General features: G+C 40.8%; 1 protein-coding gene across 31 annotated transcripts in view; it reads right to left on the bottom strand.

Annotated features, from left to right (window-relative positions):
- ITSN2 (intersectin 2) overlaps positions 1 to 4250 on the bottom strand; it is a 124440-nt gene extending 120190 nt beyond the window's left edge. For 15 of the 31 annotated variants that reach the window (XM_060411913.1, XM_060411896.1, XM_060411906.1 and 12 more), the window contains exon 1: positions 3387 to 3611. The gene's annotated coding sequence lies outside the window, so the exon portion shown is untranslated. Of the gene's footprint in view, positions 1 to 2595; positions 2821 to 2929; positions 2974 to 3077; positions 3612 to 4130 lie in introns of those variants that run through there. The other 16 variants (XM_060411910.1, XM_060411903.1, XM_060411912.1 and 13 more) reach the window with 4 other exon arrangements.
- Between the last annotated feature and the right edge of the window lie 10214 nt (positions 4251 to 14464).

Here is a 14464-nt window from a genome sequence, read left to right on the forward strand (position 1 = left end):
GTTTTGATGGTGAGATTAAACATTAAGAGCAAATTAAAAAAAAATAGAAAGAAGACTAAGTTCAGTTTTGAAATTTCTCCTTGAAATAAGTTGGAATAATAATATGTAACATTTATTAAGCACTTATACCAAGCAGAAATCACTGTGGCAAGGACTTTATATTACATACAACAGCACTATGAGATAAGTACTGTTATTTTCCCCATTTTACATATGAGGAAAGAGAAGCTTAGAGAATTAAAGTAAGTTGCTCAAAACAGATATAAGCAGGAGGCTTAACTTAAAGGCCTGTACCTTCAACCAGATCAAAATAAATAAAATTTTTATTGAAATACATATACTTTTTCTAAAATTAATATGCACTAGTGAAAAAAATGATCTAGAAAACATAAAACAGTTGCTTAAATAAAACAAGTTAAAAGTCTGCCATCTGGTATTAGATCTCTAAATGTCTACCATAACCACTGCTGAATAACTTCACAAACAAATCATTCAGTGTCCTGATATAACTGTGAAATTAATTTGTAAATTAATCTCAGAATATTTGAAAATGAAATATGGTGCTCTCTTAGAGTTGTAAAAATACATTATTTCTTGATGCATTCGCTCAGATGTGTTCTTTTTCTGCTCAGTTTCCTTCCCCCCTCCCCCACTTCCTCTCTGCCTGTAGATCATTTAAGACTAGTTCAGTTCCTCCTTCTCAAGAATACCTATATGCACACTACCCAACAGGACTCTAATTTAGTCGCCGTGTTCTGTAGGTAGAGAATGGTAAAAAGTAAAAAATAAACTCAAGTAAAAAATACAGCGTTTCTGATGCAGCTTCATCTATAGGACTATTCTTTTACAGAACTAATCCTAAACATTATTTTTATACTTCACACTTGGAATCCAGCCTTTAACAATTGGCACACAAAAATGTCTGCCTATTTTTAGCCTTTCTTCATAAATATTAATAGTTATTCCATACATTTTTCCATAAATAAGGTACTGAAAATACCAGAATATAAAAAAAGAAAAACAGGCACACGCACTGTTGTATGGTAATAAGATACCACCATATTTTGAGTAAGGTAATTAGCTTATTCTGAATCATTTCTGGAACTTGTTAATGCTTTACAAGTAAATATAGTACATAAAAATGCTACTTATTGATGGAATAATACGTATCAAAACTTTCATTCATTTACTCAACAAATACTGAATGCCCAAATAACCTTTTGTTTAAATTTCTGGACCAAGATGAATGTACCAGTTAAGGAACAGGTGCTGAAGTTAGAAGAATCTTGGTTTGAAACCTGGCTTACTAGCTCAGTGACCTAGAGTAACTCAGTTAACCTAAAGAAGCTCTGTTAACCTCTAGGTTAACATTTCACTTATCTATTTGATGGGTGGGAAAGAACTACTCATTGGATCTCTGTGAGCCTAAATGATTATATAACACAACACAGAGCCTGGGAGGCAGTAAGTGTTCAATAAATGACAAAAATGGTAAATATATTTTAATACTGAGGAAAGTAGCTGAAGTAGATACCCAATAAATGGTCTTTTTGTCTTACTAGATAGAAATTTTGAAACTCTGCATTAAAGATAAAAACCTTAAGGTTATGTAAGAAAATTTACACTTTAAAAAAGAGATACGGTAAGTCTATAGAGTGAAAAAAATAAAGGAAGAAAGAGATGGGCAAAGAAGGTCTTGAAAGCTGCTGAGTTTGGGTGATGGATGTATAGAAGTTCCTTTTACTATTCAGATTTCGTGAAAATACAAAATTTTTAAAAACTATAATTCTATTCCCAGCAATTGTATAACACATTTTCTCATATTCTAGTGAGATCTGGATTTTAGCCATGAGATATGCTGAACTAACAACAGTACCTCCCTCCTCAATAATTCAGTACAGGTCAAGTTTTCTCAAACAATTTCTTGTTATAAAGGTAAGCAAAAAAACAATTACATGCATTAAAGTATTTTAAAAAATGCAAGCTTTCGTGAGGCTCATTACTACTACATTAAATCAGCAGCCATGCACATTTTTTTCCATGGCCTCCAAAAAAAACACAAAATTCTGTTTGTCCTTAAATGAAGCTTTTAGAAATAACTTTCACCTTACCTACTTTTGAAGTAATAAGGAATATATGCCAAGCATATCTCAATAAAGCTGGAGGAAATAAATTACAAGGGAATCGTAGGCACAGCCAAAGAAACCTAGCACATCAAAATTGCTACTATCTTTAAATTTTGAGAGACGTCATTATTAATTTATGTAAGGGGTTTGCGTGATGTTTCTAGATTGTATTTAGGTTTTACCACTGATTAACAACATAGCAAAGCAGCACAGGCAGAGAGGCAATTACTTTTCTTAAGAGGCTTAAGAAGCTTAACCTGGAGTCTATGCTACCTAAATCAAGCTGACTAGGACAACACAAAATTTCAAGGCACATTCGCCTATTTCTGGGTAAGCAAGTAAACCCTAGCAAAAACAAACTAGTGCATTTAGCAAAGCAAACATTTTTGTGTTAAGTTTAATTCCTATCACAAAGTATTATATCAAAAATATTCCTAATTAATACAAGTCTCAAGTGAAGCATACTTGCCATCAGCAATCACTCGACTATAACGCACAGGATTAATAAATCCAAATACATCATCTTTTTACAAAATGCACAGCCATCTGCATTTCAGCCTCGGTTTACCCATTCACTATACACATGCAGGCGTCTTCAAAAAGAATTATAAAAGCAATCAACTTTTACTCTGGTCCAAGAGATTACAGCTCTCCGTGCTTCCTGTATACCCTAGAAGTCAATAACGCTGAACTCAAATTGTAACATTTCCCAACTTTGGTTTAATGAGAGCGGCAGACTCAGAGCATCCGCCCACTGGCCTCTCGTGACTCGGGCTACTTTGACGCACTGGGATGCGGCTCACCTGACATTCCGCACCAACCATTGCCAAGGAGGAAAACCAACTCTGTGAAAATAAAATGGGGCCCCGAGGAAGCGGGCGGGTGCACCTCAGGGCTGGCTCGCTTCTGCCCACACCCCGAAAGCGAGGGGGCCCGCCGCCGCGTCCGCACCTGCCAGAAGAGGCCGCGGCCGGGGTCCAGGGTTTGGCCGCGGGGAAGAGGCAGCCCGGCCCCGGCTCCTGGCTGTCCGCCCTGGCCGCGCCGCGGGGGCAGGAACCCGGGGCCGGAGGTTTCCGCCCGGCGCCGCCAAGACTGCCAGGGGCCTAGTTCGGGGGCCTCCGGGGCTCCCGAGGGCCCTTCCGCGTCATGCGGGGCGCGCAGCCGCCTCCCAGCCCGACCCGCGAGCCTCCCCGCGGCGGACGCGGTAGCGCCCGCACCTGCCCCGCGCCCTGCCGCAGCCCGGGCAGCCGCTTCACCCACCTGGCGCGCCCGCCGCGCCTCCCGCACGTCACAGCGCGACCCTGCGCCCCTCGGCACCAGCGGCGCGGGCGCGGGCGGATGCCGGGAGACCTGCTCGGCAGCCGCCGCCGCCGCGCCTGCTTCGTCGTCAGGCCGCCGACAGCGAACCTGTTGCGCAGCCTGTCACGGCCGCTCGGGCTCCGCGGCGCCGCCTCAGCCCCACAACATGGCGGCCACGGCCTCCGCAGGAAGCCGGGGGGCGGGGAGGGAGGCGACGGGCCGGGCAGTTGACGGCCCGCCCGCCCGCTGGCGGGCACCGACTCGTACTCCCTTGGGAACCCGAAATTGGCCCGGGTGCGGCTCATCACCCCCGAAGTCCCGAGGCCGCGGACCCCGCGGGCCTGGTCCACATGCTCGTCTCTTCCCTCGGGGAGGCCCTGAAGCCCTGGACCCGGCAGCCCTTCCTGGAGGGGTGCCGACCCACCTGGCTCCTCCTCCCCGAGGTGACATGTTGGGGTTGGGTGATGCGTTTCCTGCCACCGCAGACCCCAAGGTTTCGGAAGAGGGGCAAGGGGTGTCCAGCACGTCCCTGATGCAGGCGCCCCACCCCAAGTCCCTGTGGGGTTCTCCCTGGAGCCCTCTCACCTGGGAGCTCAAGTCCCCTGGAATGGGGATGGGGCGGGCATAGGTTATTCCCACCTTTGCTCATGGGTGTGTTACGGGCCTTTCCTTCAAATACCCCAGAAGGACTCACTTTCGTCGTACCTAACAGTCGTCCCGGAGAAGGCAATGGCACCCCACTCCAGTACTCTTGCCTGGAAAATCCTGTGGACGGAGGAGCCTGGTAGGCTGCAGTCCATGGGGTCGTAAGAGTCGGATACGACTGAGTGACTTCACTTTCACTTTTCACTTTTATGCATTGAAGAAGGAAATGGCAACCCACTCCAGTGTTCTTGCCTGGAGAATCCCAGGGATGAGGGGAGCCTGGTGGGCTGCCATCTATGGGGTCGCACAGAGCCGGACACGACTTAAGTGACTTAGCAGCGGCAGCAGCAACAGTCGTCCATTCAGCGTCCCTCACTATAACAAATAAAAAAGGAAAAGAAAGGAGCCTTCCAGCCCCCATCCACACGCAGGGCATCTACCTCGAATACTCTGGCCAAGCAGTAAGAAGATAGTCATCTCTCAGTGAATTCCACGACCTGCGGCCCCCCACCCCCTTGCTGAACTTTCTTCCCCACCTGAGAGCCGCCTGACAGGTGAAGCTCAAATTCAGCATCTGTTTTTTCTCCCCTTTCAGCTCCTAGTCTCTTCACAAAAGACTAAATAACTCAAGTCACCACCATTTATGGGGGGCTTGCCCTTGACACAGCACTCCTTAAAGAGAAAGGCTTTTTGTTATTTGAGGTTAGAGGTGGCATCGGTGGTTCCTATGGGCATAACAAAGTCGGGGTTCAAGACCCAAGATTTTTGTTGGCTTTACACGTGGAGTGTAGGATGGACCCATGTACAAAATTCATACACCATGACTTGTTGGGAAAGGAGAAATCTGTGCAGAGCAAAAGATCCCATGTCTTCCTTTCATTCTTACACGTTGGGGCATGTAAATGTAGCCAGCGGACTTAAGAGGTGTGACTCCGGAGACCAGGCCTATCTGAACTAGACAGGCAACTCCTGTGAGGAACTTAGCAAACATCAGTAATGATAAACAGGCTTTTCCCGCTCTCACATTCGATGTTTTTCCTAACTCTTTGATTTGGACCTGACTTAGACTTGATAGACAGGTCCTGAGTCAGTGACACAGAAAAACCTGACTTCCTTGCGTTAGCCTAGGAAGTCATTTATCTACTAGAGACCAGTCAGTCTATCCTGTATCTGCTGGGGACCAATCAGTCTGCAAACAAACCACCCAAGCTACAGACAGCACTCTTGAGCACATGGTCTTATTCCCATGACGGACATCACCAGTTATTTATGATCCCTTTTCGGAGTCTGTGCTTCAGTCCAAGCCTCTGAATCCTTCTCAAGGTAATTCTCCAAAGAGTTGGTCTGTAAGGTGAAACCTATTTTTATTCCCAATAGGCCAATTGATAGTCAGTCTCCATTTCCCTCCCATTGTCTGATCAATGTCATTTGTGTTTCTGGGTTCTAGACCTGATACCATTCACCCTGAGTCCTCTTTCTTTCTAAAGGAGGAGGCCAAATCCTTGGTAGGACAAAAATGAACTTTATAGAAAAGAATAGTTATAAAGAAATTTAAGAAAAAATTTACGTCTTCCTGCTGCTGCTAAGTCACTTCAGTCGTGTCTGACTCTGTGCGACCCCATGCCTGGGATTCTCCAGGCAAGAACACTGGAGTGGGTTGCCATTTCCTTCTCCAATGCATGAAAGTGAAAAGTGAAAGTGAAGTTGTTCAGTCATGTCCGACTCTTCACAACCCCATGGACTGCAGCCTAACCAGGCTCCTCCATCCATGGGATTTTCCAGGCGAGAGTACTGGAGTGAGGTGCCATTGCCTTCTCCATTAAGTCTTCCTAAAATAAACCAAAAAGCTAAGAACCTCTGATGGAAATTGAGGTCCTGAATACAACTGGAAGCCTATAGTACTCCAAACACTAAAACAATTATATCCCAAGATCCCACTCAGAGCTCTGAGGCCAGTGTGTCCATCCTATCCTACTCTTTCAGGATTGATGATTCATATGGGTGATACCACCACAATCCCAGTTCTTTGACTTCCTCTTCTCATCACAGGGTGCGCCTTGGAACTGTATCTGTAATTTCTCCCCTTAATATTTCCCAAATCCTACCACCTCTTTTTCACTTCCTGTGCCAACTGGAAATCAGATACCTGGAGGAACTAAGTACTATCTAAAGACATATAGACATACCTGTCAAGCCTTAAGAAAATTAAAAATTATTGTAGAGTGAGAAGGTTGAGAAATTAAGTAGTGGACTAAGTACATTACATTTCTCTTCCCCAAGTTCTGCCACAAATTAGCACAGATTGAAGGCCTGTTCCTGGTAACTTTGCTTTTACCATGAGAACATTTAATCTCAATGTTTTCCTTCCCTGCACTGATTCTCCCTCCCAACCATATATATTCTATGTTCTAGCAATCTCCATTTCTATTGGCTTTCAAAGATTTTTGTCCCTCACCACATTACTACCCAGTCAACCCACATAACAAATTCTTAGTAATGGGAAGAGGCTCAAATAGAGAGCAGAAGCAATTCCAGGCTCTAAGCATCCCATAAGATAAATACAGAGTAGGAAGGCTATGAGCTCATATGTAATACCTCTGCAAGTAATAAATCTCCCAAGACAGTACTATCAGCAATTTATAAAGAAATTAAGACAAAAGGAGCAAAAAATAGTTTTTTAATTTATTCAGATGCTTAGCATTTTTGGTGGGCTTCATTCTTCCCCGTTAAATGAAGGTTTCCATCTTATAGTTCCCTTCAACTTGAGCTTCTTTTAGTGTTTCTTCTGGTGTAGATCTGTTGGCTACAAGTCTTTTTAGTTGTACTTTATCTGAAAATATTGTTATTTTTCTTTCATAATTGAATAACATATCCCCTGAATATAGAGTTCTGGATTGACAGGATGGTTTTTTTAGTTTCAGCATTTTAATGGCGTTTTTCCATTCTCTCTGGCCTCCATGGTTTCAGATGAAAGTTGCCTGTTGATCAGATCATTTTTCCCTCTGTGTAATATGTTATTTTCTCTTGCTGCTTTTGAGAGTTGCTGTTAGGCTTTGGCTTTCAATAATTTGACTCTGGTATACATCAGTGTAAACCTTTTTTGTGTTTATTCTGCTTAGTGTTCATTTATAATCTTGTATCTACAAATTTCTGTCTTTCATCAAATTAAGCAAAGTCTTAGCCATTGGTTTTTAAAACACATTTTTTTTCTGCCCCATTCTCTCTCATCTCCTTCTGTCATTCCAACTACATGTATATCTGAGTATTTGATACCACCTGGGTTTCATAGTTGATGTGCTGGAGCAGAGGAACACTGCTCCACCACTCAACACCAGAAAACCCTGGCTCTCCCCTCCTGATCTAGGGCATCTGGAGATAGGAGTGAGCAGCATGATTTTAAAGCTGTGCCCCTTGACCTTCTGTCTTTGGTAGGAGTTAGTCTGCCTCTACTGTTAGCAACTGTGCTTTCCAGCTAGGGTGTCTCTTCCATTCTCCTATAGAAAATAACACAACCTCACAATCTTTTCATGCCACTCCTAAACACACACACACACACACACACACACACACACACACACACATTTATATATTGCCACATTGATTCTGTCCCTTCTGAGAAATAGATAGAAGGTAAGGTTTGTCCCTTTTTAAGTTCCTTTTTCTTCTTAAAACTCACATGAAAGTATGGATGTGCTGAAAGTGATCCTTTGTGCATAAAGAACTAAACTCAAAGTTAATCTGGGAAACCAAGCTGAAGCTGCCCTAGTTTCTGAATATAAAAACAGATGAAAAGCAAGCAGGAATAGGGGAGGTCAGGGTCCAGGAAAAGGCCTTGGACTTCATTTGACCCAGGTGTACTTCATTTTATGAGGCTTCACTTTACTGTGCTTTGGCTTCCCAGGTGGTTCAGTGGTAAAGAATCTGCATGCCAATGTAGGAAACATAGGAGACGTTGGTTCAATCCCTGGGTTGGGAAGATCCCCTGGAAGAGGAAATGGCAACCCACTCCAGTATTCTTGCTGGAATAATCCCATGGACAGAGGAGCCTGGTGAGCTACAGTCCATGGGGCACAAAGAATCGGACAGGACTGAAGCAACTGAGCATGCAGACATACATTATAGTGCTTCACAAATACTTCATTTTTACAAAGTGAAGATTTGTGACAGCCCTGCATAGCAAACGAGTCTGTTGGTGCTGTTTTTCACCAGTATTTGCTCACTTCATGTCTCTGTCACAATGTAGTCCTTCTCACAATATTTCAAGTATTTCAATATTATTCCTTCTCACAATATTTCAAACTGCTTGATCATTATTTATCATTGTGATCTCTGTTCAGTGATCTTTGATATTACTTCGACTTGCTAAAGACTCGGATGATGGTTAGGGTTTTCAACAATAAAGTATTTTTAGTTAAGGTAGGTATATTTTTAAGGCATAATGCTGTTGACTTTATAGATGTTAGTGTGGTATAAACACAACTTTTATATGAATTAGGAAGCCAAAAAATTCACTTTATTGAGATATTTGCTTTATTGTGGTGGTCTGGAACTGAACCCACAAAACCTCCAAGGTATACCTATGTTTGCTGATTCATTAATCTGATATTTGTGTTCCTTTGGCTAATAGTTATTAAGAACCTATTATGTTCCAGCTCCTGAAAGCAAGAAGTTAGCAAGGAAGTAGCACTAGTGGAGAGCAGTTGAGACTCAATTTAGAGGAACGGTCAATGAGACAAACTTGTTCCTTCCCTCTTATCTTAGCTTCTTGACCTCCCACACCCTAATGTGGAGCCCTGGAGCAGATGAGAACCAGAGAAGAAGTAGAAGTAGGAGTGCTTTTAGGGGAAAGAAGAGGGAAGTTCCCTAGTATGAAGGAAGGAATGTTCTCATTCTTGGGCCATTAGTGCTCTGCAAAACCTGACTCTGGCTTAATGCCTGATGGTACCGGAAAGGCAGTACCAGGCAAACTAGAAGGGGAAGTTAACCCAGACTTGGCCCTAGGCCAGCACTGCAGGGTGGAGCCAAAGGCCAGCCTGCAGTGAGGCCTTGGAAGCCCTGGACAGGACGTGTCGATTCATGACCGGGGCACCAGGGGCTTCCAGTCTGGCAGGTATAGCTCAGCAGAAGGGAATCTAGCCTGTGTTCAAGAGTCAGACATGCTTCCTGTCTGGCAGATTTGCCCAGCTGTCTGTTTAGTTCATTGTTGCTGTCTCCAGCACAAACCTGGAATGATACCAGTTTCCTTCATGTAATAGCCTGACTAATATTTATGTGGCATTTTGCACTTGACAGAGTAATTTTACTTCATTTAATCCTTACAACAATCCTAGGAAGGAGGGTAAAGTTCTGTTTGTGATTATCTAACCTTGGTTGGTATGAAGAAAAAGGGGTAAAGTCAGGCGTAAGCCTTTTGTTGGGAATTTTCCCATGCAGAGTTGTAATTTTCTTTTCCCCTTTTAAATAGAGAAACACAGGCCATGCTATTCTGGGTTCAGAAAGCAACAGTATTTTAGTTTAAAATATACAATGGATCAGATCATTTTTTACTACTTGGCCCAGACTGGCAGGACAAGCATTTTTATTTCTAGTATTGCAATTTTCTTCTCCCTAAATAACACATCTTGAGCCTGTGAAATAAAAGAAAGATAACTGCCCCTATCTTGGCCTTATGCCTACTCTCAGCAGAGAAAGATGAGATGGGGTAACCATCCTTGCCCTGAAGTCAAGAACTGTAGGAAGATAGACCCTACGCCAATAGGAAGCCACTGTTTGCTTGTTTGGGTGATATACTTGATTCCTTCTAGTATATTTTTTATTTCAGTTATTGTTCAGCTGTTTGTTCTTTAGTTCTTCTAGGTCTTTGTTAAACATTTCTTGTTATTTTCTCCATCTATGCTTCTATTCATTTTGGACATCTTGGATCATCTTTACTATCATTATTGTGAATTCTTTTAAAGGTAGATTGCCTATCTTCACTTCACTTAGTTGTTCTTCTGAGGTTTTGTCTTGTTCTTTCATCTGGGACATATTTCTCTGCCATCTCATTTTGTCTTTCTGTGATTGTGGTTGTAGCCTGGTGGATGAGGCTACCTAAGAGGCTTGCAAGCAGACTTCATGCTTTCACTCCGATGGGAGAACTTCTGCAGTATATTTTCCAATTTGTGGGTCGCCCACCTGGCCTGTATGGGATTTGATTTTATTGCGCTTGTATCCCTCCTATCATCTCATTGTGGTTTCTTCTTTGTCTTTGGATGTAGGGTATTTTATTAGAAGGTTCCAGTACTTTTTTGTCTGTGGTTGTTCAGCAGTTGTGATTCTAGTGTTTCGGTAAGAAGAGATGAGCTCATGTCCTTCTACTCTGCCATCTTGTCTGTGACCCTGAGTGATATACTTGAAACTTTCCCTATCTTGATTTCATTCAAGAACAAAATGAACATTTAAAAATTAGAGCTATGAAATCACTGCTAAAACTGAGGTCAGTAACCTGAAGTCAGTTGCCATTCTCATCCAGCCTTTCAAGAGAATTTTCTGCCTTGGGCCTCAAATGGAGGTTAGGTACTGTTGCCAATTACCATTTCTGATTTTTTTTTCCTTTTGTGTTGTACATATCCAATAAACAGACCTTTCCCCCCTTGTCTAGTATCTAGTGTTAAAGTGCTTATTTCAGTAGACATATGTAGAAGCACAAGAAAGAACAAAAATAGACTGCTTGCAAATTAAGCTCAGAAGCCATTCTTCAACAGGTAGATGTTTTTGGCTTTTTTTATAAATGAAAAACATGAGTGTCTTGAACAAAGCCATTCAGCCATAAGTGCTGAGAATGGCTGGTATCCAGTTCTCTTAATATTTAACAGTTACCGACACCATTGTTTGCTCAGCATGCCAGGCACTCATGTAATTTCCAGTTCTTAAGATAACAATATATAGCAGGTATTATAAACCTCATTTCATAGGCAAAGAAATGGAAGTTCAGAAGAATTGGATCATTTTTGCACAGTCACATATTTAGGAAGTGGAAGAGCTAGAATTTGACTCCTGATTTTTTTGACTCTCAAGTCCATGCTCTTTCTACTCTACAAGGCTTCCTCTCACTGTCTTACAGCATTTAATAATTTCTCTGTTTTCATATTAAATGTGCATAAAGAACTTCCAAAATAATTTATCTTGGAAGAACCATTACCCAAAACATGAAGATGCAAACAGTAGGTCAAGTTCCCCTTTATAGTCAGATACACTGTGTGATGTTCCTGGAGCTTGGGATTCCTTCCTCTGCAGCCAGGATCTTCTGTTGCAGTGCAATTCCTCTTCTCTGTATTGGCCACAGATCGGCAGGCTGGAACTTACATGGTCATATTTCTTGGATTCCTGTAAGAGTCTATCATGTACATAACATAACTCTTTATGAAAGAGAATCCACCCAGTCATTTGAAGAGAGGCAGCAGTGGCCTTAAGATGTACACTCCGTCTGGCCAATGTGAGCCATAATAAGTAATTAAATAAACATCTCACCATTCATGACCACCCACGCTGACCAAGGTGGTTTAGTAAGTGTGGATTACTCAAAACACCTAGAAAAGCTTTATTACATTCCAAATAGGCAATTTAAGGAAAATGAAATCTTCTCAATGCCTGTGTCTGGTTTTCAGTTCTGTAAATGATCTTATCTAATTATAGACCATTTCTGTTCTTCTTTATTAAGGTATAATTTCCAGGTGTTAAAAGTGTGCACATCATAAATTTGCCAGCCCCCAGATTTTATATAAGTAAAATCATACAGTACGTACCCATCTGTGCCTGGTTTCTTTTGTTCAATGTTGTAGACACTCCATTTTGAAGCAACAGAATTTTTATCATACTTTGAAATAGTCTGCCTAGAATTTACTCATTTGTGGGAAGTGAAATTTAAAAAGATGAAGTCTTTTTTAAAAATATATTTATTTGCCTGTTTTGGGTCTTAGTTGCCATTAAGTCTTAACCCTCTATGTATGTCTCTTTAACTCTCTCGGTTCTTTTTCCTAAAATTCTATTTTTTCTTCAGAAAAAGGGAGTTCTTATTTTATTTTATTACCCAAATAACATTGTATCAGTAGATTTAGAATTATATCTAGAATCCAAATAATACAATTACACCATTCCAACAAATTAAACTTTCATTTTACTTTTAGGACTTGTGTATACGGATATATGTTTATTATTTGACTGTCACAGTGTATTTTAGTAAGGTCATAGTGTAATAAAATTTTATTTTCAACTTTTTTTCACTTAATGTATATCATAGCTATTTTCCATGTATATTTTCCAAGTGTATTTTATTGTATTTCTTGTATTTCCACATATTTTCTGTATTTATCTTCTTAAAAAACTGCATACTGTCTACTGAATGAAGTACTGTAATTTGCATAATGATTCTCCTGTTATTGGCTGATTTTAGTTTTTTATTATTATAAATAACATTTAATTTCTAAATGCGGAAACATATATAAAAATATTTCACAGTAAACATTTTCATAGATATCATTTTTCCTTCTTTTGATGGCTATCCTCAGAATCAATTTTCAGAACTTTACTTCAGTAAAATAATTACTGATAGTTTCTATAAAATATATTTTAGTCTGCCAAAGCAGTGTAGGAATATACCAGTTTCACTATACCCTCCTCAAAGCTATATTTCATCAATTTTTAAATTACTAGACAGAGTAATTTTTAACTTGTTTCTCTTAGATCAGTCCTAATGATCAACATTGTTATTACTTTTTATTAATAAGGTTAATTTTTTCTCCTATGAACTATTCATATTCTCTATCCATTTATAATTATGGTATTCCTATTTTACCAATTCATATGAATTTTTTATATAATATATACAAAAGAGGATTGTTTTAAAATCATCTTTTGGTCACTATTTCATTGGACATATTATTTGATTCTCTACTTACCAGATAACATGGATTGATTCTTATTTTTCAACATTCATTTGCTTATCTAGAAATATTTACTGTGCCTTTTATATGCCAAGACTGTGCTAAGCAAAGAGAATATAGCAGTAAACAAGATAACATGGTTCTTGCCCATATTAGATGTTCAATAAATGTCACTGGATGCTGAAAAAAGTGTTATAACAGAAAATAATGTCATCTACATTTCTAATTATTGTTGAATAATTCTCAGGAGTCCTTGAAGAGGTTTCTAACATTTTCCTACCTGATCAGAATAGTCAGATGGCCCTTTTCCAAGTTCTATTTAAAAATTTTTTTCCTAAGGTATATGTACTATATTTTATTTTTTACTATGGTACATTTTTTGCTTGAACACAAACTACTGGTGTTATCCTAGGAGACAGTGATACTATCTCCTAGGATAAAGTGAAAGTGAAAGTCACTCAGTTGTGTCCGACTCTTTGTGATCCCTTGGACTATAGAGTCCATGGAATTTGCCAGGCCAGAATACTGGAGTGGGTAGCCTTTCCCTTCTCCAGGAGATCTTCCCAACCCAGGGATCGAACCCAGGTTTCCCATACTGCAGGCGGATTCTTTACCAGCTGAGCCACCAGGAAAGCCCAGGAGAGGCCTAGTTTGTTTTCATTGTATAATACTCTATGCAGTAGCTCTCTTAAACATAATAAAAATCTTTATTTTTACAAATTTAAATTCAGTATTTTCAAGGCTTTTGATATATTGAAAATAATGTTATGCTGGGCAAGGCTATTTATCAAATTCTTAGAGAAAACTCCTTTGATGAAGTCTGCTGAATGAAGCTCTTTTTACCCATATGTTCACCATGGTGAGAGTTTTTTCGTGTGTTTCAAAAGGATTTAGCCCCTAGGCAAATGTTTTTCTTACCTCTTTGTAAAGAAAACATAAAACTCTCAGTTCCATGTCAAGAGTGACCAGGTTGAGTTAAGATGTTAGATTGGAAATAACAGCAGTCAACTGAAGGGGCTTAAAACAAAAAGTAGTGTTCTATATAAGGTTATATAGAATACTACCTTTTTCAGAAGACAGGGTGGTCGGATGGCATCATTGACCCAATAGACAAGAGTTTAAGCAAGCTTTGGGGGATGGTGAAGGAAGGGTAGCCCGGTGTGGGGTCCATGAGGTCGCAAACAGTCAGTCACAACTGATTGACTGAACAACAACACAATATAAGGTTACAGGAGGGTATGGTGTTAAATACTCAATAGACACCCTCTCGGAGAAGGCAATGGCACCCCACTCCAGTACTCTTGCCTGGAAAATCCCATGGACAGAGGAGCCTGGTGGGCTGCAGTCTGTGGGGTCGCTAAGAGTCGGACACGACTGAGAGACTTCACTTTCACTTTTCACTTTCATGTACTGGAGAAGAAAATGGCAACCCACTCCAGTGTTCTTTCCTGGAGAATCCCAGGGACAGCGGAG

This window comes from Ovis aries, chromosome 3, assembly GCF_016772045.2.
Source record: "Ovis aries strain OAR_USU_Benz2616 breed Rambouillet chromosome 3, ARS-UI_Ramb_v3.0, whole genome shotgun sequence".
Classification (NCBI taxonomy): domain Eukaryota; kingdom Metazoa; phylum Chordata; class Mammalia; order Artiodactyla; family Bovidae; genus Ovis; species Ovis aries.